A 22,549-nucleotide genomic window follows, 5' to 3' on the forward strand; every position below is an offset into this window, starting at 1 on the left:
GCGATCATTGACCTGCGATCCAAGCTGATCACGCTTTCGACGGACAAAGCCATCGCTTCGATGAAAAGTGGGGAAAATCACGTTGCCTTGAGTGTCCTGGAGGAAGAAGTGAGCGTCCCACCCCGATCAAGCGTTATCGTGACCGTAGGCGCCACGAAAGCCATTAACGTTGAAGCCATCATCGAGGGCAACATGCAGTTGCTCCGAGACCGAGGAATCAGCATCGCAAGAGGCATCGCACATTTGCGCAATGGCCAGGCCGAAGTACTGCTGACTAACTTCAGCGAAGAATTCCGGCACATTAACAGAGGAACGACGATTGCTTTCTTCGCCGAGATATCCGACGTACGAGACTCCTTCGCCCTCTCCGACCCCTCCGCAGAAGATTTGCCTGACCAAGAGAACTCGCTCACTTTCGACATCAACCCAGCCCTGCACTGGAACAGACAAGACCAGATCCGCAATCTGCTTCAAAGCTACAGTGAGTGTTTTTCGACCTCGCCGAAGGTGCGACAGACGCCAATTGCCAAGCATCGCATTATAACTGAACAACACGTCCGACCTCTCCGTCAAAGCCCCTACCGTGTGTCACCGCGAGAACGACAAGCCATCCGGGACCAAGTCGAAGAAAAGCTTCGCGACGACGTCATCTAGCCTTCAAACAGCCCATGGGCGGCACCGGTTGTTCTAGTGAGAAAGACGGCGCACTTCGATTCTGCGTGGATTACCGCCGCTTGAACAACATAAGAAGGACGTCTACCCCCTCCCCCGCATAGACGACACACTGGACCGCCTCTGTAACGCCAAATATTTATCACCGAATGACCTCAAGAGCGGCTACTGGCAAATTGAGGTCGACGAAAGAGATCGCGAGAAGACAGCATTCATCACTCCGGATGGGCTGTTTGAGTTCAAGGTAATGCCATTTGGTCTCTGTTCCGCACCAGCGACGTTTCAGCGAGTAATGGGTACAGTTCTGGAAGGCCTGAAGTGGCAAATTTGTCTGGTATATTTAGATGACGTTGTTGTCTTCGCCTCGAACTTTGAAGAGCACCTCAAAAGACTTCGAACAGTACTAGACGCAATCAAGTTGTCTGGCCTAACCTTGAACGCAAAGATATGCCACTTTGCTTACGAAGAGCTGCTGTTTCTAGGCCACATCGTTTGCAAGGAAGGAGTACGCCCAGACCCGCAGAAAACAGCTGCTATTGAACAGTTTCCACCGCCGGCCGATAAAAAAGCAGTGCGCAGATTTCTCGGATTGTGCGCATACTACCGACGATTTGTGAAAAACTTTTCGCGCATCGCGGAGCCCCTGGACCAACAGACGAAGGCAGACGTTCCGTTTAAATGGCAAGTGCCCCAAGCAGAAGCCTTCAAGGAACTTCAGCGTCGATTACAGTCCCCACCGATCCTTGCGCATTTTGATGAACTGAACGCCGATACTGAAGTTCATACCGACGCAAGCAGCGTAGGACTAGGCGCCGTCCTCGTTCAAAAAAGCGACAGTCTGGAGAAAGTCATCGCATACGCTAGCCGTTCCCTTTCCAAGGCCGACGCTAACTATTCGACAACTGAGAATGAGTGCCTTGCCATCATCTGGGCTACGACAAAATTCCGCCCCTACCTCTACGGACGGCCGTTCAAGGTGGTCAGCGACCACCACGCGCTCTGCTGGCCTGCCAATTTGAAGGACCCCTCTGGTCGACTCGCTCGATGGAGTCTGCGTCTCCAGGAGTTTGACGTCACCGTCGTTTACAAGTCTGGACGCAAGCACTCTGACGCCGATTGCCTCTCACGAGCCCCTGTAGATGCACCGCCGCCGGACGACGATGAGGACGCCTTCCTGGAACCCACCAGCCCCAGCTCTTTTGCTCAGCAGCAACGCTCGGACCCCGACCTAAACGGCCTCATCGAGTACCTGGAAGGCAAGGTTTCTTCACCCCCCGCTTCATTCAAGCGAGGACTGTCTTCCTTCTGTGTGCAGAATGAGGTTCTTGTGAAGAAGAACTTTACAGCGAACAAAACAGCCTACCTCCTTGTTGTACCTACTTGTCTCCGCGAAGAAGTTCTACAGGCTTCACACGATGAGCCGGCAGCTGGACATCTCGGGTTTACACGCACCCTCCGCCGCATTCAAGACAAGTATTACTGGCCCCGACTGTCTGCCGATGTCGCACACTATGTGAAAACCTGCCGAGATTGTCAGCGACGAAAGACTCCTCCCACAAGACCAGCAGGATTTCTGAGCCCCATTGAACGTCCCTCAAGGCCCTTTCAGCAGATTGGCATGGAGTTGCTTGGCCCTTTTCCAACGTCAACATCTGGAAATAAGTGGATCATCATAGCGACCGACTACCTGACCCGCTACGCCGATGCGAAAGCCCTACCGAATGGAACAGCAGCAGAAGTCGCCAAATTTTTCGTGGAGTGCATTCTTCTTCTACACGGCGCCCACGATGTGCTCATCACGGACAGAGGAACAGCATTCACGGAGGAACTAACGCAAGCCATCCTGCGCTACATCCAAACCAGCCACCGGAGGACAATTTCATACCATCCGCAGACCAACAGACTGACCGAGCGCCTGAACAAAACCATCGCCGATATGCTCGCTATGTATGTCGATGCCGAACACAAAACCTGGGATGTCATCCTGCCTTACGTCGTCTTCGCCTAGAACACCGCGGTGCAGGAGACCACCAAGATGACGCCTTTTAGGCTCGTCCATGGCAGGGAGGCCACGACCACGCTAGACGCCATGCTGCCCAACGTCACAGAAGAAGAGAACGTCGGCGTTGCCGCCTACCTTCAACGCGCAGAAGAAGCTCGAAGGCTTGCCCGATTAGGGATCAAAGATCAGCAGCGGTCCGACGCCAGACACTACAACCTACGAAGACGCAACGCGGAATACAAGCCAGGAGCCCAAGTCTGGGTGTGGACGCCCATTCGCCGCCGTGGATTGAGTGAAAAGCTTTTGCGCCGCTATTTCGGCCCGTACAAGGTTCTTCGTCAGCTGGGTGAACTGGATTATGAAGTCATCCCTGACACAATGACTGCATCCCAGCGACGCCGCGAACGACCAGAAGTTGTCCATGTAGTTCGTCTGAAGCCGTATTGTGCGCGCTAAAGGCCGTTGCATTTCCATGCTCTATTTTCGAAAGATCCGTTCTTTTCCTTACTAGGCGCATTATTTGTTTTAATGCATCAGGTCGATGCTTCTTTGAGAGGGGAGTAATGCCGAGAATATTTGCAAAGTTTGTTCGTTTTTCAAATCTGCCGCCTCATCACTTTATCGCTTTGTTTGCTACGCAAGACGCGACTAAATTTATCTCGATTGATCGCAGCCAGGCAGAGCTGATTCTACGTTGTTCTGGAATGTTCTAGTAACTTTGCGCTCTTTATCTCGAAAGTTCGCTATCAGCTTTAAATTGAGCACGGCCGACAGCGGCCGGCATTCTGTTCGACGACCGCCGAGCACGCTTGTCGCTTCGCCGCCGCCGAGTGATTCACTCCATTTTGGGTGCAAGTCAGCCCAATAAACAGTTCTTTTAGAAAACCCTTTCGTCCGTCTTCATCGCTGCTTCGACTGCCGTCACCACTACGTGGCAATACCATGAATAGTGAAATCAACAACATTACATTAGCAGTATAGACAAGCAAGAAATAACGTCACTATTAGTGTCTATTAAAGACAGCATATAAAAGATAACACGAACCGTCTGAAGAATAAAAATGTATAACGCCCGAAATAGTAGCTCGTTAGAACAGAAATGGAGCAGAATAGGATTGAAAGCAAGAAAGCAGCGCGTGCTGAAAAATTGAACTGCCACTATAATTTATGTGGCAAGGTGGCGATTTAAACGGGCCTGTGAACAAATTCCATATCTATAGCTGCTGAAGTTACTCGAAACTGACAGTGCAATTTAGCCAGCTGGAGCGATTAGCAGCAAAATCACGGTTCACTGACTCCAATTTTAGGCGCCGCCGCTATTTTGAGTTTGCCGCGACTAAGCGCACGTATCTTATCTCCTACATCGACAAAATTAGGCGCCTTTGCGCGTCTTAGTAGATTTTTCGTCGTGAGTTATCAAACTATATGGCAGCCTACCTTTGATCAGAAGCAAGATCGTGCATCCACGAGGTTTCTCTTGTTTCCCTGTAAAAGGGGAAAGAATACACGTGAAATCACTGGCGCCGAATACGATGTGAAACTGAGCCATCATTTTCTTTTCGTATAGATTTTTTCACAAGAAAACCTACCTTCATGATTGACATAGCCATTAAAATTCCAGGCGGGAGGAGTATGCTTCATTAAGCTGTCTGCCTCTTCTGCTATCTTCCTTCTTTCCTCTTTCCCTATCTAAATCCAAGCGTTCCGTGTATGTAGGCATATTTATCCAGGAACGAGGTTTCCCAGTAGCCTATTGGATTTTTTCTCCGTTCACGACAGATTTATCCCTGTCTTTGAAAGCTTGATAAATAGGAGGCCGAAGCTGCTAATAGAGGAGACTGTGCAATTTTCTTTGCGCGCCACGGGCGCCTGCACCCGTACGGCCTTGTCTTCGCAAACATTTTCCTAACAGCTGTAGATCTGCTGTAATGTTTGTTATTCAGTTTTGCTCATCTTGTGTAGAGAAATAAGCTCAAATCTTGTCATCTTAGGGCCCTATCCGTCTAATGGTAAAGGATGGATCCTCCGATGTGCTGCCTTCAGTCCTTAGACTAAGCAGAAAGATTGCAGTCCCCTACCGCAACCAGGAAACTGTGAGGTGAGGCGTCCTAAGGCGATTGTGTCAATGGTCCTGCGCCGTAGCTTCTGACGAAACTGATGAGCTCGACTTCTTCTATCTTTTTTTTTTGGCCTAGGTACGAGATGAGTCGACTATGTCATAAAGGGCAGCTTTGCATCCTTAGGATAAACGTCTGCCGCTTCGAAACTAGAGAAATTCCGTTATTAGGACCTCACCGGGAGCAGCTCAGAGCCGTTTGTTGCGGAACTTGTCCAGGGCGAGGTGCAGACGCATCACGTAGACACCAATATAACCGTTAGCACTGCCAATATCGTGATGCGCAATCCCATTCTTGTTTCTCTCATATTCTTTCCTTGATAACTGAAATAACCTCAAGGCAGAAACAAAAGAGAGAATTCACAGACAGGGGCTGAGAAAAGGCTCACAATAAACGTCCCGTCTTTCTACCTAGTGTTGTTTCTGTTTTCGCGCTTGTAACCAAAAAGATGCACTGTAAGCGTCTCTCGCACCACAGGACTCATAAAGCTGAAATAATTAATGGAGGGAATTCTTATACGTACGAAACACGTTTTTTTCGCGAATTAATATGAATAGGTTCCCTCAAACAGAATTTTATAAGCCTTAATCGCCCTTGGCGTGCATCTTTACTTGTGCTGTAATTTCCCGTGCTACGAGAATGGCTGCAAACGGGACAAGCACAACTTTGTATACTTTTATTTATTTGTTCATGTTACTGACAGGCGCATTTTACATAAGAGTATTATGTGAGTGGGGCAGTATACACGAACATTAATTAAGAAAGCATTAGAGCAAAACAACGACTGAAGTTGACTGAAGTTGGCTGAAGGTCGCACGAATAAAATTTACGCTTCGCTTTACGAGCGGCACGGCAGTATTGTTTTTCACAATGCTTATGTAGCAGTTTCATTGATGGTGATCTAGTTTTTTTCATTGCTTTGAATAAGCGCTTCTTTTTATCCAAAAGTGAGCGGAGTGACCTGTGATACAATGACTTAGAAATATTGACCCAAAATGAAACTTGCGGTATATGAGCGAGTATTATTTACAGCACTTTTATTTAAACATGGTCCAGTTTTCAATGACTGTACGGGAAGAGAAAGTAGAAAGGTACGAGCATGAAAATTCCTGCAGACCAGTGTTAATGTCATTGAAATTTGCTTTTTAGAGTAAAAGATGAGCTTAGGCGTGAAAACCCGTGTATGTGGTGGGATGTTAACTGTAAACGTAAGAATGTAATGGTCACTCAATCTCTTGTTGGTAGAAATGATGCTTGAGTTCTGTGGGCATGTCGATACAATGAGGTCAAGAATATTAGTTCGACATGCATAATGGTTTTGCTAACTGTGCAAGGAAAAAACCCAATGTTACGTCGAAGAAATCATTAGAGCAGCGAGAGCTGGAAGTTAGGTTATACCAGTCAATGTCCGGGTAATTAAAGTCGCCTATCAGAAATATATTAGGTTTAGAAAACTTGGCTCTAATGGCACTGGGGCTATCGCGCAAATGAGATAAGAATACATCGCAGCTTTCTGGCGGTCTGTAACATGCGCCTATTATTGAGTTAACGAATGATGACTTAATGCAGTCCAAATAGTCTCGATATGTTTGGGCAGGTTAACGAGATGGGATTCCATGCGCTTCCTGATGGCTATTAAGACTCCTCCTCCCATTTTGTTTTCTCTATCTTTGCTGTAGATTACGTAGTCATTAAGGTCGGGCAGCACCTTACTGTGAGAAACACCAGTGTTAAGCTACGTTTCAGTTGATGCTAAAATGTCACACTCACTGTTGTCTAGGTACGAACATAGTTCGACACGTTTAGCTACCAAACTACGCATGTTAGCGCATGATAACCGTAACATGTTAGCGCATGATAACTGTAACATGTTAGCGCATGATAGCGGGGAGTTCAGGCTGTTTCAAGTGGAAGTTGTTTCCACTTTTTGCCTGAAACAACCCTCAACATTTTGTGATGAAAATAAAACGATTGATTGATTGATTGAATAGTAATAGCGTGGGAGTACGACGTGAAGCGTTGGAATGAATTATTGTACCAGCTATCATTTCCCGTGTGAGCTATCTTGTCGATCAAACTATACTCCCAGATACAGCGTCAGACACGTAGGTGGTGTCACCATGCTCACTTTGTCTACATTAAGTAAGTTTATACGATGCATTCTGCGAGTTCGCAAACTCAAGTAGCCGTTTTCTTGCTATCCAGGTTTTCAAAGAAAAACCTTCTTGTGCAGCATAACCTGTATCCTTGATTTTTGGCCCCTTTTCTAGAATGTGCTGTTTGTTTTGAAGCGTGCAAATGGTACAGTAATTTAACTGCATTTTTTATCTTGGTACTTCTCAAGGCGATGTGCACGCTCTATTTGAATCGGTTCGGCTGCTACGCCGAGGGTTTCCGAGAATAGATTTATTACTTTAGTCTCAGCGGATGACCAGGTTTCGTCAGAGATGTCAGGTAGGCCGAACAAAAGTATACACTGGAACGATGCAGACGGTTCTCGGCGTCTTCGCACCGCGATTAAGTTGATTTCAACTTTTCAGAAATGCGAAGTACAGCCTCCGGTGCCTCAAATAGCGAGGCACTGCTACACTTTAGAGCAGTAGTGTCAATCTCTAGCGCCCTAATTCCAGCTGATAGCCATCTCAATTCGACGTCAACAAATGGCTGGCAATTATTTAACGCACGAAGATCATACCAATATCAACGTGGCATGATTAAATTTTATGGACAGTTTCCAAGACAGTTGCCAGAACTTCTTCAGTGCTAGGTCCAGGGTTCAACTCAACATTCCCTTAGAGGGGCAGCAAAATCCTACAAAGCACGTCATTAACAAACCGGTCACAGCTCATAAAGACAACAGACCACTGACTGGTGTTCAACACCACTATAAGGAAACGATTGTCGCTTTTTACGTGGCAGTATGAGCAGTCAAGGAAACTGACCTGAAAGAATAACACCGGTGAACTCTCCATTGCAGACATGGTGCTGAACCCCAGCGGAGGGCGGTGAAATGGCGGCAGATATAGCCTGCTTCCATTAGCGATAGCGTCGACACTTGTAGACCATCCTGGTTGCCAAAAAAATTGGCGGAAGCTGTCTAGAAGTGGCGTTCTCGTCTATTTTTGGCTCCGCTTTTTCCAAATCAGGATTCGCTGCTTGTCACTTTGCTTTGCTGTGGCCGCGTCATAATGCCGGGACTGAAAAAATTCCTCCTATGTACACCGTTACGCATTAGAGGATGATTTTCCTGTGCTGGGCCTGGATCCGCAGGTGCATATAACAGGTTATCTCAATAGCGCTCGTGGCTTGTACCACTCTCTGCGCATTGCGGTGATATAGAGGGGTCGACATCCGTAAAAGTGTATCTTGCCATTTAACTACTGGGCATGCGTGGCTACCATTGCGGAATTTTTCCCTTACTCACTGCAGACATGATCTCAGTGTATATTGCAATTAAAAAAGCACCTAGGATTCACTTCGCTAAGAGATTACATTGACAAAAATTCGCTTCCTCGAATTACTGCTCACGGAGTGTTCAAGAAATGTATAATATGCGCAGGTCAGTCTTGAAATGTTCCAGGAGTGGGGCTTAAGGAAGTTTTGGGGCTTAAAAATCAGTCCAACGCCCAGAGGCCAGGGTTCTGTTTATTAGCTCAGAAGCAACTTGTGTACAACAACAGTCCATACCTCTGCAGAAGCGCCTCACCAGCTCATGAAAAAATAGTAATTATTTGATCCCTGTGTATTTAATGATGTACTACGCTCAAAACCATTCACTTCGCGACCGTGGTTGATTCTTGACTTAAGGCAAAAAAGTATGGTACGGCTGGAGCACAATTGTTTGCAGTTTACTTAATTGCCAACAATAAAAAGAACATTGAAAAGTGCATGAACAACAGGTGAAACAGCCAGCCCGCTTTTATTTCTTTATTTCTCTATCTTTGTTGCAAATACGCCTATTATCCGTCGCCCTTCAATCTTGTATTTTTCTACCGATGGCCTCTTTTTAATGGAGGCAGAACGCAAACACTTTTGTGTGCTTTGCTTTGTAATGGCACGTTAAAGAACCCATAATGCTGGAAATTATTCAGGAGCCCTGCATCAGGGTGTGTGTCGTAGCCCTGAGTACACGTTTGGGATGTTAAATTCAACAAGCCAACCTAGGTTTTTGACATTGTGGGCTCAAGAACACTGGTGATTACATTAACTTTGTTTCTATATTGGTTGTTTTGTTTTTCGCTTTTATCTGTGTTACTAAATCGCGCAGACTTCTTTAAAGATGCCTGTAATGGATCTTATAATATCTTTACTAGAGGTCGCGACTATTCGTTGTTTTAAGAGCTCTATGCGTGACGTCCTTTTATCAGAAAAAACCGTGTTCCTGGGGGAAGTTTGTCTGTGCTGCTCTTTAGGAATGGCGTATTTATTTTTGCTGGAAAAGCTTAACCATCCTACAACCCTCTTTCTGCGTGAAGTCGGGCGGCAAATTACATCTGCTTGTTGCACACCTTTTCTCACCGAAACACAAAAAACGTTGGGGCGATAGACGCTTAAAACACGTTTTGCATAGACTCTGTGAACGTAAGAAGGTAGCTACTACCGCAAAGTACACTCTACGTAAATTGGGCTGTGTTGAGATCGTACACGAAGCCAGCGTGCATTGTTCGCCGAGTGCAGCAAAAAAGGGCAAATTCTTGTCTAGCGCGTAGATATCAGTGTACTAATTAGAATAGTTCTGCTTTTGAGAATGTGCCGGGTGTTCTAGGCGTGACTACGCTTGAAAATTGTGTGCCCGGCCAGGTATAAAGGAGAGTCTCTTGCCGTGCAAGAATTTTAATTTCTATTTCTTATTATTCCTTTTTAATGTGTGGCGGGCTTGGAAAATATCTTTATAAATCTCCTTGCTCGCTGCCTTCATTGCTTTTCGCCTTTTGTATTCCTTTTTAACTCGTCTGGATGGTGTGCGTTGGCAACACTGCAATCTGCACACGCTACACTGAACAGTTCAAGAAGAAAGGCTTCTTTCTCTTTGGGCATCATAGAGAAATAAGCACTGGCTCCTGAGCTATTCGAATTTTGAAGCGGTATCTTGCATGGAGCAAGTAGGTTGAACTGCTAAGATTCAAAATTTTAGTGGGCTAATTGGGAAACTTTGAAAACCGTCTTAGAGAATAGCAGAAAAAGTAGCGCCTCTAGAATTGTTTTTGCCACGTGCTCGAATAATCCCGACATTCGGTAAACCTTGCCATTCGTTTCGTCATAGTGCACAGTTTTCATCATGCTAAATATTTTCCTGGTAATTGCGTACAGCTCTGAAGAAAATAGTTTTCCAGTCTGTGCCGGAATTGTCTGGGGAGTTCTTAAAACGTTCGTCCATGGTATCATTTCTAAAAACCACCGCATGCAGGTAAAAAAACGCACGGATTTAAATAAATATTTATTCAGACATTCCCGTATGGCCGTCGAAAATATGCCACTCCGAGGAGTGCAATAGGAGATCGAAAGCTGCTCTATTTTTTTTAACAGCGAACTACACACGTTGTAACGCAACCGCCTATTCTAATAAGATTATAAAAATTAAGAAACCTCTAAACACACGTGACGGAGGCAGCAGACAATGAAAGGTTGTTTGAAGAATAGTGGTTTTAAATTTCTGCCAAGCAGAATGCATAAAAGATTGTATTAGTGTTAGCAGGGATGTGTAAAGGCGGCCCTGCGAAAACAAAAACCCCGAGAGGACTAGGGTGAGGAACAGTTTAGGTTAGGCATGTCTCCCAGTTTCTAGGTTTAAGAACGCTTTAATGCTCTCCCTGCTACTGCTTCAAGAAACCGCCCAAAGGCAAGAAAAATTTAAATTTTCATTCGGGAACATGAAGCCATTTGAAGCACATGCCGCCGCCTAGAAACGAAAAACAGGTAGCTCGCAAGACTAACCGCCCCCATTTCTTGCTTATGCCGCGGATTTCTTTCCCTGTCTCACGAATTATTCGTTACTTTGCAATTTTTTCTAGCTAAGACCGAGACATGTCTTGGGTTCGATCTATCAGCTTACCTTCTGGGAAGTATTATCTTTATTTATTTTTATCTGCCCACACTACTTTATGTCCACTTACCGTGTTCTGAACGGTAGTAGGGGAGTGCAAAACGCCATATTCTGTGGCTGCAGGTTTCTATTAATTTCCAATGCTACAACTAATAACAAAATGTCACCACATGCTGGTTGTTGGAGACGTATCTTTATCCTGGGGCCTTACTATGTCGAGAATTTTCCGCAGATTCATATTTATGCTGCGTGAGCGCCAGTCAACGACACCTTTTATTTGAGTACCGGATGCGAGCATTCTTGGCTGGCTAGCCACATTTGCTGGAAAACTGAGAGGACTTGCATCCACGTTTCCTGTCTTAGTGGAATTTTATTCAATTTCTCTTTCTCGGGAGGCTGATTTTGAGCGGAAGGAAAAGACGCATTCATTTCTGAGAACAATAAACTATAAAATCTTCCCGCCAGTCAATTCATACCAGTGACGTCTGCATTCCTGCAGCCTCTCGCAGCCTCACGAGACGTTACATATCCGTCTTCATCATATTTTGTCTGTTAGTTCTGCGCCACGTATGTTTGAGAAGGCCACTAACAGAAAAACCAGTTTTCAGGAAACGAAAGCCGCACCAGCTGTATTGCTTTTCAGTGCACACCTCAACTACGGCGCTACAGACCGGCACGCTTAGCGAGCAGAGCAACAGCGGATTTGACGCCGAAAGTAATGATGTCATGCCAAAGCGAAAAAGTGTGAAACCGAAAATACGAAAGCAAAATAGGAAACAGAACCTGCGAACAAAGATTGGCCGCATCTCTATTCGTCGCCTCCTGCCAATAGTTTTTTTTTGCTTTCGTTTCGTCATCTTATTGTTATATTTGAAATGGCCTCATTTCATTGTTGCCTCTTGCCTGTGTTTGCATTAATTGGCTCAGAAACTACTGAATTCAAGCTTTTATATACCAACACAATTCTTTTAAAAGCGGCGTTTTAATGATAGCCACGTATCTTTGCTAAGAGTGAATGCAGTAATCGAAAGCAGCAATGGTCTACGCCTTGATGACCCGTTGTTGACTGAGCAAGGGCACGAAGTTCATGTAACTTGTTCTGCATTACAGCTACAAGAAGAACTAAAGGAATAAACGAGGATTTCACGTCACACGCCTCAGCAAGCGAGGTGATTAATGCAACAAGGGCAGGACCTCGCGGTCACCGCGTTCAGTAGCTCTGAGCCCCGTAATGACAAGCTCACCCGTTGCCAACTGCTTTTTTGCGACTTATTTCTTTCTGATTGAAGTCCCAGAGCCGCAGGCAATGGCACGGATGTCTGTGAGCAAACATTCATATTTTTCTGCGTTTTTATTCCTTTACTAGACCGGCCGAATTCATTCGGCGCTTTATGAAAGCCGTGCCATTCTTCCACACGGCTGAAAACATGGAGCATGGCTGCTGAAAACATGGAACGTGGCTGATTTTTTGTTCTCCTCACTGCTCGAATATTGATGGTGCAGATACGCCTGCTCCAAGCGCAGCAAATCGCCGTTTTGGTGCATTGTTTATATTTCGACGTGGTACCAACTTTCGGACAGTAACCACCTAGCAGCAAAAAAATATATACTTCGGAAATGATACTCGGGGGAGCCGTTCCGGTTTACCCACCGCTGTCGCTTTGCTAACAAGCCACCAATGTTCGACTGTACTGACCGCCCATTCGGAAAGAAAGGGCAGTGGATCGAATATTCCGGCTGGCTTGCAGCGAAGTCACTATTTTTCAGTTCTCTTTCCGTATTCCCGCGGTTTACCGAACAGGAGGAATATCTCGCCTCCCTCTGCATTTCCACGTTTATGAGAGCTACCCATGCCATTAATTGAAATACCGCGCAGCATTGTTCGCTCCGAATTGCAGAAGAGGAAAAAATCAACGCTATAAAAACGGAGAAGAAGCACGTGTATTCAACTGCGCCAGTGCACTCATTAAGTTTCTTGCTTATCTATGATGCAAGTCTACGAAGTAGGACGGAATGCATCAAGCCTACAGTATTGCTAGGTGACAAGGAGATATATATAATTACGGCTGTGAGCAACACGTCCGGAACAAGCTTTTTGGCTTTAAAGAACCATATTTGGCTTCACTGCTAGTCGGACGTTAAAAAGGCACAAAGACGTTTCTCTTTAATTTGCACTGCAAAGCACGACAAAATATTTTGGATTGCGACTCATGCTTGTCTCAGAATTGTTCACCTCAAGCTAAAGACATATACCTCTTTAATAGCTTCGGCATGTGTACTCTTCTGAGTAAGCTCTGACGACTCTTCAAGAAGTGGTATAGGCTACCGTGACGGGAAAAAAAAACATTTCTCTGCCCGAACTGTCTCAGTGTTCGACTTAAGAGCGTGAGCTACTTGAGCTCGAAGTGTTTACATCGGTGTGACCCTAAAACGTGGAGAAGACCAAATCCAAATATCCGCGCAATTTCCTTCCGGAAACATCTCTGCTAAGATACAAGAAGCGCCATCTGCCTCATGAATTTTGCACTACTATTGATATTTACAGTCGCCTTCGCTATATCCGGTATATTTCTTAGTTATACCGGTTAATAAATTTTATAACAGTACGCATCACAACACACCGAATCGTGTGACACCAACTGGAGCCTCCTGCACCAAACGGTTCGGTCGTAATGGCCGTCTGAAGATCATCGGGTTGCAGAGTTTTGGGGTGAATAGGTCGTCGTTGTGATTCCCACATATATTTTGGGTTTGATTTGAATTAGTAACTTTATCCTCAGGAATGTGCGAAGTCATTTGACACCACTTCGAACATTTTACATTAAACAAGTAGCCCCCAAAATTTATGCAAATGATGATCTCATGGGGGCAGGGCGGTTCCATTCTGATGACATATATATATAACGGGTCGAAAATATAGGCATCAGTTGGGGCGCTACACGCCCGCCCTTATCTGATACAGTGTGGTCACATGGTAGCTGTTTGTTTCAATTTGACCTTCATTGCGGACAGACGCGTCCTTTGGCAAATGTAACTTGTAAGAGCTAAAGCACTTAAAAATAAACACTTAGTATAGATTGAAGACGACTGCGTGGTGAATGAAAAACTATTCCGTCATTCAGGAAAATAAATGCTTCTAGGTTGGATGTATTTGGTCCTTTCCTCTGTGTTCGGAATGTAAAAAAAAATACCAATTGCGACACAATTATCGGGCATCGTAAGAATCTCATGAACTGCGCGTTCTATGATGTACAGTAACTGCAGAGCCACTTCTGCGCCTCTTTCACGAAAAAACCATAGAAGACTATGCCTATATCCTACCTAGTGTAAGGGCTGCCTTTGTACTGCACAAGAAAATGTTTTAGAAGCGGCTAAAATTCGAAAAAATTAACACCACCCGTCTGATATCTTGCTTTGGCTACGAGTATAAGGCGGGAGAGATGTCTCCTTTCTCTATGTCCCTGGTTAATCTGAAACGGGCTTGATGGAAGTTATTGCGCATTACCCTAGTGCTCTTTAATAATGATGGTTGGAGATGGTGAGAATTATTCCTACTTTCACTGGGCCCTGCCTATTTCTTATGCTTGCATGATAAATTACACAGACGCTGCAGTAGCGCGGTGCGTCCGGAGCCTTGGTCGTTACACATTCTTCGTGAAATGTGCTAGAAAAATGAATGTCTTTACGCGAACGACGACGGCCAATGTTCATTATGGTTATGAGCACCATAAAAGAATCATGCGCTCCATTTTTGCAGAGAAGAGGTAGGTCTCGATATAGAAAGCGGAGCCTGGTTTTTGCAGAACAGTATAAATGTAGCCAGAATGGGAAAAAAATTGATTGCTAATTGTCTTGAATGTCATTTCTCTGTGGAATATATGCTCTTTAATGCGAACGTGTATCACTTCGCCTTTATGTTTTTGTTCTTTACGCTTCGAAGTGAAAACACTGCCTTAGAAAGAGTTGCTAGGAAAAACTTCACGTGGGCTTGCAAGCACAGCGGTGATGTGCGCCCTAACGAAAGTACTAGAGGTAGTTTTTACAGTCAAACTCCGACTGTATTAAATTTAAAAGTGCGTTTTTTACCCACTGAATAACAAAATAGAGCTCTTCCAGACTAAAGAGTCTGCCCAGACATTGAGGCTGTCTATTGGTTGTTATCATAATTGCACTATAATTCCAGTCTCGAGCGATCAATACGCAAATGCAGAGGAGCTCGCTGTGGACACAAGAGCTCATTGGACGATGTTATTGGCGTCTGCTCTCAGACAATCCTGTGAGACCCGAACAAAGGACCTTTGCAAACGCATTTCGACAAAGCATATAGACACTGCGTAGGTAACAGTGCAAACCTCTCCGAAGTTGGTGATGTCAGCCGCGGGCTCTCACAATTGTATGGTGCCGACGCTAACCAAATTCAATGTAACGAGGCTGGCTCAACGTGGACAGTACCTTTCATCTTTCTCATCATCATTACGAGCATGAGTGTCCTCGATCCTCGATGCCCTATCGCGGCCACTTGGACATTCCTGGACGCCCGTTTACCATACTTACTCGCATAACGCTCCATTATCTTAAATGCTGATGCTTCTAAGGTCTTCTCTACTTCGATGACGACGCCTGATGTTTCTTACTATGAATAATGTCACCTAAGTCGGCCTCCTTGAGACAGTTTGCAGAAAGGTCAAAGAAAGGAAGGGGGTCAGCGTGTGTCCGGTGTTGCAACGCCGCTTTAGTCGGACTTGCAGGAAGTGGGCTGAACATTCTACTGAGCACAACCGGTTTCCGGCATGTGCCTCTCGGTTCCATAAAATAAATGCGTTTTGGACCCCTTCCATGCACGAGAAAAAAAAATGTCAGCAAGTTTTATTTAAATGTTGTCGGTTGTGACAACACAATGTACGGTCTTGAAAGACGAATCGCTTTATTGATCGTGTACTTGTGCACCGAGGCTACAAGAATATAATTTAAAACCCGCCAGGCTCACTCTTTTCCAATGCTTTCCTTGAGCGGCACTCCATACAGCAAAGTTTTCTGGCTCTGGACTTGGTGAGAAAAACAAATGCCGACAAAAAGCAGCATATAAAAAAACGATAAATGAACGATGTCTCCGAATCTTCCAATCACTCCAGGCCCATCCCTTCTTTGCAAGTTCTGTGGCACATATTTTCGGTGTACTTTGATGCGTAAAATAATGTCAGTAAATACACTGTGATCGTGATTCTAGTTATACGGAGCAGGAAAAATACTGCTCGCTGCAACCAACTAGTTCTTACGAAACGTAACTCAAACTGAATTGTCAGGCATAGAATTTCGTTCGTTGATTTCGCTGCAATAAGCGAAGCCATGAAACAAATTAGGTTTTCCTCTCGCAAATAAAAGTTGTCGCATGGTGGTGACAACATCGACACGCCCTCATAGGCTGGCTAGTTCGTGACGCGAGATATTTACTAAGCGAACTCACGCCCGCAATAGGGAAGCAACTAGGCGGCGACAGCGTCATATCTTTTCGTCACTCTGCGAAGGTCAGGGATCACACTTGCTCATGACTACGCTCTTTTAAATTAACGACGGAACTACGAGATAAAGTGCATAGAGTACCTACGACAATTTAGAACATCCCATGATTGCCCGCCGGCTCTCATAAACAAAGGAAAAAATTGCCTTCCTGTGACAAAGTGTTAAGGCTGCAGGCTTTGATAAAAAATGAAGAAATTACACATTGGAAACCTTCGCTGCAAATTGCATCTTGCACCACAGCGCGATCCCGTGTTGTTGCTTTTTTGTCTTATTATACCACAAAAAAGCTCTCAGTGAATCCTCCCTGAGTGGACTGTTGTATTTCGACTTGCCGCTTTAAATATTCCTATTTCGGTCATAAATCTAAACGAGAGGTGGCTACTGAAGCCTGAATCGCACCGTTGTCTTTTAATGTCCATGTCTGATTGGTCGGTGGAACAAGCGGATTGATTACTTTCAAAATGCTCTTTTAGTTTTCATAAGAATTTAACGTAGAAAAAGAGATAAACGCCAGGACAAACAAAAATAGCCGTAATTAGCAGGAACTGGATGGACTATCACAAAATGCGACAGAGAAATGAACGGATGGGGTAGAGAAAGTTAGCTTCGTCTCTGAATTGTTTCCGCTCCAATCTTTTGGCTCGTTCAACATAAAGATCCGCCGCGGTGGCTCAGTGGTTATGGCGCTCGGCTGCTGACCCGACAGACGCGGGACCGAAATGCTAGAGGCCCATGTACTGTGCGGTGTCTGTGCACGTAAAGAACCTCAGGTGGTCCAAATTTGCGGAGCCCTTCACTATGGCGTCCTTCATAGCCTGAGTTGCTTTGGGACAATAAACCCCCGTAAACCAAGTCATAAACGAAACCATTCTACTTAAGTGTAACGTGTGGTAACACGTAATACGGGCTTACGGAGAGGTCGGGTGCTAAGAAGTGTTTCGCGTGGTGTAATGTGGCCATCAGGTGGTGCGATTTCTGTCGGTTTGCGAAAAATGAGGGTGTCGGCATAGTCAAATACTTCTTCCGATGGTCTTCTTTCTGGTCAGAATTCAGTTATATCGTTGATATGTTAGCTCTCTGTCAGACTGCCGGGGAGTAAGTTTGTGACTTTGGGGCACGTGATATCAAGGGGCAGTTCCCGGTCCAAGCAGCAGAGCGGCAAACACGGGGTGGGCCGAGACCCTGCACGTCGCCTCGATTGAAATCGCTGGGCGAACATTGCCTGTCGAAGCACTCGCCAAAACTCGCACAGAGGCATCAGCGACTGCAGCAAATCGATGCGCTCTAGGCACTCCATGTGAAGCATCTCCAAGGCACAATGAACGTGGACTACGTTTGTGCGAAAATGCTGTCACATAAGCGCTGTAAAAACAAAGTAACCAAAGAAAAAGTTGTATAGTCTCAGTTTCCGCGAACATCGGCTTGTAAATTTGTGAAATCAGACTCAGATCTTAAGAATATTTTCAGTGTCTGAGATTTTGCTAATCAGGAGAAATACCTCGACGACTTTCAAGCTACGTCGCGTTTCATGCTACTACAACCGACCGGCAGTTCCATTGGGGGCACTATTTGCTCCCTCTCTCCGTAAAAATGCACGCGTGACACACTGTTCGCATAAAGCTTGCCATAGCTTGGCAACTCTGTCAACCACTCACGAGTAGAAGCATGTTGCAAGAGTAGAGCCATCATTACGCACCCCTTGCAGATAAAAACAGTTAGGAGCAATCAATTCGACTCATGCGGAGGAAACCCGATAGGATGCTTATCTATTCGCCGATATATTCAAGTTGTAATTCTATTCGAATTTTGACTACATAGGCTTTCACTCCCCGATATATTCCAAATCGGATTCTGTTCAAATTCCCACTGCGCTGCTATGCAAATGTGTCACATTCATAAATCGTGGCGAGTCCTTATAATACTACCGGCGCAGTGGAGCAGCGGGTAGGCAATTCACCAGTTCACCGGCAGGTGGCTGTTTCAAACACAACTACCGGTGGTACTTGTGAGAACGGGGTTGCTGTTCTTGAGCAATGCAAGAAGGTACTGTTCCCGCAGGCTTCCTTTTGCGCAGAGATGTCTTCGGATGGCTGTACACTTTGCACATAGGCCTTCAGTTGTCTGAGTCATTTTCTTCTCAATCATTTTCATTCTTACTAAGTTAATCTTCTTCCGCTGTCTCCCTTCTCTCCCCTAGAAATGGAGAGGTAATGGAAGCGAGGGGCAGGAGTGGAGGGGGAAGATAAAGAGGTGTCAGCTGGAGTGAGTCAAATCCCCCTAAACACCACGTTGCAACTGGAGGCTTCACACAAGCCCCGATGCAGCCGGGCAGATAACTTTTTCAAGCCCCTCCTAATCCGATCTGATGCATTAAACTACATGCGGTATGCTTCACTTGGAACGGGCATATTTTAAAACGCGCTTTTTACACAACTTGGCAAAGAAAGAGGAAACTGTTAGGCTCTTAACCCAAAGAGAAATGGTAGGATTTTAACGCAGTTTAACCGAGTAGGACGCGCCAAAGCTTTTGCTACAAGATGGAAGTTGATGCAGACGACGACGCGTAATGCGCTTTGCGAGACTGCGCTGCTGTTTAGCACCAGGAGTGATCGCCTGCGGTGATAGCATTGTGCTCTCGCGCAGTCGCCACTGAGGCTGTTCTGTTCGCACCACCGCTTGTTCGGAACCCCAATCGCGACAGTATTTTATTTGTGCAGGCTGTTCAATGTTAAACCGAATGTCATGCATGGCACAAGACTCTTGGTTCTGTTTGAGCGTGTTATGTAGCGCTTTAGCACTAAAATTTATTTGACCGGATGAACCTGTAGTTGATTACATGTTTCGACATGGTCTGTGCCATGCTCCACGTGCGTTCTGCATTCAATGTTTCGCAAATGTCGCATCTACTGAGTTTATATCTTTCGCATTAATACAGAAAGTACGAAATGTCGAAGACAATTTGTCACTCTTCAGCGCTCGTAGGAGCTTACGCATGACAGCGAAAGGCAACTGTCTAAGGCCGACAGCCGTGGTTCTGCAGACCGGCACCCTTACTTATTGCGCCCATAATCCTTGTTGCCTTTTTCCTTGGCTCTGTACTGAGACTTGAAATGTAAAACTGGAATTTACAATAACACGCGAGCATAGATGAACTCTGTTGAGCAGAAAAAGGCAGCACCGCAACAGCTTTGGTCTGAGACGGCGTTCTTGCAAAAAAAAAAATGTGTCCCCGCCTACTTTCCTCAGCCTCTTCAAGCCGTCCCACGCCTATGCACTGTGGGCGCGCTGAATGCATAGCTAACATGTCATACCGCTTTTACAGGATGGATACAGTAAAAAAGAAAACTACAGCTCTAAAAGAACAGTGCGGAGTCCTTGCTAGACAGTATGTCGTCTGCGACGATTGCGTGCCCGTTTCTGTATTTCCTGTTTGAACATTTAGAAGTAGAACATTTTCATTACGGGCATCTTCGGATGCAATCTAGGGCTTTTTATCGTTTCTTCAAGGGCGACTTTATTCATATGTTTGGAACAAAGTCGTACAAGGTTTACCTTTCAGGAGTCTGTATAAAATTCTTTAGGCTAGCCGCCGGCTTTAGTCAACGTTGCCGCGCAAACAATTCTGCGATGGATTACGTAATATGTATTTCCTATAATTGTTTAAACAAATGATTTGACTTTGACGACGCATTGACTCAAAACACCATAATATAAAAGCACCTGAGTAAACATTGTTGCCCCATACACACGCGTAATAATACCCGTAAGGAGGTTTCTTCAACTTGATGTTCTGTGTAAAGCATGAATGTATAATGTTTTGATTAGGCCCCGAATTAGTGCATGCCAACGCCATCAGGAGAAGATAGGCAGGTGGGAGCCTCCTGGCTACAATAGAGGCGACGGTTCCTTCTGTTCCTACTCATTACTTTACAGTGACAGCCCTTAATCAGATTGTGGCAGGAGTCACAAGCAGGCCTAGAAATAATCGCACAATGATCGGTAGATTACTTTCTGGTGATCACGGCAAAATAAAAAAAAGTGGAGGCATATTGACCTCCCCCTTAACAATATGACGCGATAGATTTAATGGGTTGATGCTCATATTTACGTAATAGGTCATCATGTACTTTAATTTGACAGGCCCCAAGGAATATCCATACCACTCCTGGAGCAGTGCATGGTGCAGCTGTTAAGCGGTGCAGCACGGCCCTGCGATGGAAGGTGCTGTTACTGGTGGGGCTTGTGCGGCCGAGGTTGTTCTTCCCGAGCAATCTTTCGCGACCAATCACTAATTTAACTGGTACCTGTCAAGGTGGCCAGTTTACTCACAGTTTGATGCGCACTTTGTGATGACATCACAATGTCGTGACCTAGGTAGCCCGCCTGCCACCTATGTGGCCCACAGAGTTCGCTTAACGCGGAACTTTTCGCGGATTTTACAGCGATAGCTGTTAGGCGCCCGTCCCTCGCTTCCGCATCGTAGTCGTCCGCCGTCGACGCCATCGGATTAACCGGTACTTACGTTAGCACGCAGCAGTTACGCCGCCGGTCAACCTGGGTCGCACTAGCCTACACGGGTGGCTCTGTTCGGAACAGCCGCCTGCCAGTGCAGGGGTGCATCACCTCACCACTACAACAGTGCACCAAGAAAAAATTCCCAAAATTTAAAGCGTAAACAGCTATCGATGAATCTCGCATTACACAGTCGTAACGGACATGTAAATTTTTTTTCGCTCACAGTCAGCGACGTTAGAGTCGACGACGACGCCGGCCTTTCTGATACGCGGGTTCCTTAACGCAATCGTGATAAAAATGAGGGAGTGAATAGAGACATGACCTGGACATCATTTGCTGGCAGCAAAGCGCCAAGTAAAACCTTGTGCAAAGAAAGGCTGGGACCAGTACGACGTAAGCTGATGAGAGCCAGATGTATTGAACATTTCGTGCAGGAAGCGCACTGCCTCACAGTGGCGAAAAAGGAATAGAGCTGCAACGGTTAAGTATGCGTCAGGGAACGAACGTGGTAAGAGAGAGGTAAATGCGAGGCAGAAGAGGGAGAGGGTGCGAATTGTGTAAATTCGCCGGCGAGGAGCCGAGAATTTTTTCTGCAAATATAAACTGACTAAGTGACTAAAATAATGAGCCCGAAAAAGGAGAAAAGCGAAATGAGAAAGAAACGCTTGGCGATAATTGACGGAACCTTTTTGTTTGAAGCGAGATCAAGGTGCTGAAAACGCTCAGCATAAAAAAGTATGCCCCGCATTAAGACTAAACGTGCTTCGTGAGTAAATCGCAATATCCATAGAGATGTCGAAGCCGGCAACATAAGCATGACTCAGGTAGACGTTGGGGTTCAGACATAACTTAGGTAACGTGAGTGTGTCGGCGATGGTCGTATTAACAATATGGTTGAAGAATAGGCTCCTAAAAACAAGCTAGTCGCCTCAAGATTGGTTTATAAGTTTGCTACGTGTTAAAATTGTTGTAGCCTAAAAAATATTAGAATATCTATTTCGGTGGACGAAGAACTTATGTGAAGGACAAACTACGTGCGCCGCTATAGACTAGGGTGGCGCTGGTGAACACTCTCAAGGCGTCATTACGCACAAAACATAAACACAAATGAAAGTAGAAGATTAAAGATTGTACGGCTGTTGCCATAGATCAGTGGAGCTCATACGTAGCTCTCATACTTAGCTCTCGCCCGTCTCATGCCCTGAGATGTGGAGGTATCTTATTATATTCAGTTATAAGGAATAAAAGTTACTTTTCCTCAGCGTATAACATGACAATGATAAAGGTAATGCAGTGATTTCTTTCTGCAGCCTCCAAAGTGGAAATCAATGATGCCTCTTTCAACAAATGCAGCTATAACTGCAAATGCAGCGCCTCGCTTTTTACAACGATTGCTCGTTGAAAATTCGCAAAAGTAGAAAATATTCTTCGAAATATTCGATTCGAAATCGATTTCGTTTTCTGACTATGCGATTTTTATTCAATTCGGTTTTCAGCTCAACTAATTATATTACATCCGCTAGAAAATGTACAGTGTTCTCATCCGATTCGTGTTGGAGAAAGCACTGTTCGCGCACCACTGCATTCTCGTACTATTTTTCAATTCCTGCTTGTGAGCCCCATCAAAGCGTTAAACTTATCGGGAGGTTTCAAACAGCAATTTTTTGAAGCTGTTTTTTG

The sequence above is a fragment of the Amblyomma americanum genome, chromosome 3, assembly GCF_052857255.1.
Source record: "Amblyomma americanum isolate KBUSLIRL-KWMA chromosome 3, ASM5285725v1, whole genome shotgun sequence".
Taxonomy (NCBI): Eukaryota; Metazoa; Arthropoda; class Arachnida; order Ixodida; family Ixodidae; genus Amblyomma; species Amblyomma americanum.